Raw genomic sequence first — 4,754 nt, forward strand, 5'->3', positions numbered from 1 at the left:
ACTAAGAGTTTTGAAAAAAAAAAAATGTTATTTTTAGAAGAAAAATGATTAGAATCCAGCAACTTACCATAAAGAATTGTTACGACTTCAAACAATTTTCCGAGGAATTATTGTAAAAATAGTAAAGAATTATGTAAAAGATAAAGTTGACACGTGAACGAATAATTTTTAACTAAAGAAATTGTACATTTTCTTCAATTTTGTACGATGTACTCGAGCTAGCACGTGGTAAATTTACATGAACAAATTCTTTTTTCTGACGAAAGTATCAATTGTACTTTGAAGTTTCAGAAGATAAGAAAGTAGAAGTTTGATACGAAGTTTTAAGAATGACACGTACATTTTTGTTCAAGCGATAGTCAATGGTACAGAGAAAGGATGGCACGCATCTATCTGGATTATCTCACAACATACGACAAAAATCTAAAATTGATGTGACATTGTACCGAGAAGCAGCATTTAAAAAATTTAATAAAACGACACGTTGGATTAGTTAAATATTCATTAAAAAAATAAAGCATTGGGAAATTGTATTGCGAGCAAAAATCGTTAATAAAACGTATTGTAATACTGTATAATAATTAATTAAAACGATTAATTGTAATTTTCGAAACTTTCTTCATATCGATATTCTATAATCATAACGGTTAGAAAATTAATTTACTACTTTATTCAATATGAAAGTCTTTGGTGTTGTCTCAGTACGTGATTTTCATCCTGTTGAGTATCTCATTAATATTTCATTTCTGTCATACTCTGCGACAAAAGCATCAGACAATTCCACTTATGATGAAATGCAATATATTTTCTTGGTTATTTAATGGGGCAGTAAAGATTCCTTCTGACAAAAAAAAATAATAATAATAAAAATAAAAAAAAAAGAAGATTTCACTGCAAGAAATTTCAGGTGTGTGTCTGTATCAATTACTGATATACGACCAGGGATGAAGGAACTGCAATTCAATTACAGAACTACTAAGAAAAGTGAAGTTAATAACTAACTACTGGTGAAATTAATTCTATCAGAGAAGAACTAAAGTAAAATTAATTCAGCGTAGCAGTAAACTAGAAGTGTGTGGAATAAAAACAACGTTTTTCTTTAGAGGAGGAAAAAAAGTTGGAATGAAGAGAGAAAAAAATATATTTTATTTTGAAATATGATACGAAAAAAAGTGTTTTTCTTTGGAACTAAACTTAACATCACGTATGCTTTTATTTGAATTAGAACTGACAGTGTATGCCTTTATTTGAACTAGAACTGATAAAGTGCGCGCCTTTTTTGAACTAGAACTAATAAACTATACCCCTTTTTTGAACTAGAACTGATGAAGTGTATGCCTTTTTTGAACTAGAGCTGGTAAAGTGTATGCCTTTTTTGAACTAGAGCTGGTTAAGTGTATGCCTTTATTTGAACTAGAACTAATAAAGTGTGCGCCTTTATTTGAACTAGAACTGATGAAGTGTATGCCTTTTTTGAACTAGAACTGGTAAAGTGTATGCCGTTTTTGAACTAGAGCTGGTTAAGTGTATGCCTTTATTTGAACTAGAACTGATAAAGTGTGCGCCTTTATTTGAACTAGAATTAATAAAGTGTGCGCCTTTATTTGAACTAGAACTGATAAAGTGTATGCCTTTATCTGAAACTAGAACTGTTGTATGTCTTTATTTGAAACTGGAATTGATAAAGATTGTTGTATGCCTTTCTTTGAAGTTAGAATTAATAAGAGCACGTAGGCCTTTACTTGATATTACTGATACAATCGATAATTCGTATGTCTCTTTTTGAAACTAGAATTAATAATAGTAGCCTTCCTTGAAAACTAGAATTAATAAGATCTGCATTTTCTTCTTTCAAAACAAGTATTAATAAAAAAGGACATTTTTTTTCTGTTATACAGAATTAAAATATTTATACACGTTTCAAAGAAAGTAATACAATTTGTATGTTTTGACTAATTCAATACTAAGTCTATACTTATATATTATATATCTTCTCAACCTTTTTACATGCATACTTTCGAGTCTTCTTTGTGTGAACTTCTACCGCTAACCGTTATCCCTAGGGATGCGCGTACTACCGTTTGAGAAGTGCTGATCTATATAAGTTTTTATATAAGTGATTCATTTAAAAATAAAGCTTTTCACGTTAGAAAACAAGTTACATACCAAAATCATATAATTAATTTCTCGTTTCTAATCTCCCACAAACAAAACATTGCTAATAAATTTTTGAATACGTTTAAATAATAGATTTAGCCAAGTTACATCGATGCAAATCGATAGAAATATACACAAATATATGCGAAAAGTCTTACTTCATTAATTATTTTTATTTGTGTATATTAAACAATAGAAAATAAATGTTGTGTTAATTAATTAATAATAACCGAAATTGAAAATCGCTAAGAAAAATAACACGTTTAAATTGTTAATGTGACAAATGATCATTGGCATTATAAATTATTATTTTCCTGTTAAATTCTAATATATTTACGATAAATTACATTATAATTATAGCTGGACACTTATAGCTGGATTTTTAAACGCATACACTATACAAATCACACAGAAATTTTATGTTTATTTTCAATATTTAATGCTTAAAAATTAAAAAAAAAAAAATAAATATATTACATAATTTATATTGTTACGATATACACAGAAGACAATTGTGATGTATTATATTATTCGTTGTTTATTACAATATACTATATAAAATAACAATAAGATAAGCATTAAACAATACAAAAGAGAAATTTATCTAATCAATTTTGTAGTATTATTACAGATATACTCCTTTGTGCAAATTGTAAACTCTGTTAATTCTCTCACAATATACATTATTAATGTGCATTACGTGCATCGAGCATGTTACACATCAATTTACGTTTATATATATAAACGTTAGATACTGTACATACAGGAGAATACATCAATGTTTTTTTTTTATGGTAGATACTTTTGAGACTGGCAATTTTTTAGAAGGTGGGGATTTACCTACCAAAGAATGTTACTAATAGAGATAATACCCTTCCATTAAAATCCGTTGCTGACGTGAACAAACCGTATTGGTCAGGATTAGATCTTTTCGTTTGTGTTTCCTACAATGTTCGTTAGATCAGAATTTTAGTTTTCAGTTCCCTAGGGACTTTCTGTTGTATAATAGGAACGTAGTTTCGGAGTCAACAGTAAAATCGATATGTGCATGCTTTTCATAGTTACTAAGCAACACTTACGTTGTTATGTACAGTATGGTACTGAATATTAATTTCTCCCCCTTTTTTATACTACTAGTTAAATTTTAAGTGTAGATGAGGTTGAATTTTTCCAAGCTCGAGCGTGTATAAGACGTGCAATAGTTACTAATTAACGTAGATTTATAAAAATATATGATTTTTAACAATATTTTAAACCTTTCTTTTTAAATACTTATTTAAGTTATGATTATGTAAATGAAGGGTTTTTAGTGTTGATTTTTTAATATAAATACCTATAAAATAATAATAATAAATTATATATATATATATATAATATTTTTGAAGCTTTTCGTTTTCGTAAAAATTCTATTTCTTATATTGAATCTCACTCTTTCTAGAATAAATTATAGTTTGAACTAGAATTGAAATGATTGATCGATGTTTGAAGTTTGATTTTTTTTTCCCTCCATTTTTTTTTTCCTTATTTTTGTCTGTGAAAATATAGATAAAATTTTTATTCAATCATAAAAATTCAATATTCTAATGACTACGTAAGAATTGTAAGGAATATATTCTTATTATAAACGTATATTTTTATAATATATTTATTAAATTCTTTTAAGTAAATTAAACGAAAAATAATTAAAGAAAGTTGTTTTCTTTTTCAATTTGCTACAAAATCTCGAAAAGATTTAATTAAAAATAAATTTTTTTAATCAATTAAAACTAAAACAAAAAGTTAAATTAGAAAAAACGAATTTCTACCTTTTTTTTTTATATGTTAAAAATATAATTTTAAAAGTGTATTATTAATTTTTAAATACATTTTAATGAGAAATAATTATTTTAAATTTTACTAATTAAAATTTTTTATATATTTATATTAATTTTGTAATAGAAAAATTTATTTCTTGTGTGTGTGTGTGTGTTTTTACTAAAGGGGGAAATGTATGCATGATTCATTAAGTAGATATCTTAATGACAATTGAGATATATATAAAGTCTAATTTGTGGTAATTTAACCGATGTAATAAAGAAAGATACCGTCCTTAATGATATGTGTTTTATTTAGTTTACAATTTTACAGATAAAATAGAAATTTTTCTTACCGAAATTCTGATAATAAACAAGGAAAAATCTTTACTGTAATCTTAATTACCCTTTTCTAATGTTTTTCTTTTTTTTTCTCCTCACGCAAAAAAATTAAAATAAAAGAAAATTCCTTACTTAATTTTTATTTTATTAATTTCTATCTAAATAGGTAGAATTATCAGATAATTCTCGACACTTATAGCTGGATTTTTACGTGTAAAAAGTTTGGAATAAATTGTAATAATTATATTTCTTTTAATTTATAAATTTCTGAATTAATTCGTATATAAATAAATTTTAAATTTAATACACTAAAGTGCATTATTACAATGAATTAATCTGTTGAAATTATTACATAAATTCGAAGAATGGTATATGTATGTATATATATATATATATATTTATGTAGTAAATTTTTAATATTAGATAATAAATTTTGTGGTATATTTTAAGTGTTTACTTAAT

Source organism: Centruroides vittatus, unplaced genomic scaffold, assembly GCF_030686945.1.
Source record: "Centruroides vittatus isolate TY-2023 unplaced genomic scaffold, ASM3068694v2 contig_370, whole genome shotgun sequence".
Lineage (NCBI taxonomy): Eukaryota > Metazoa > Arthropoda > Arachnida > Scorpiones > Buthidae > Centruroides > Centruroides vittatus.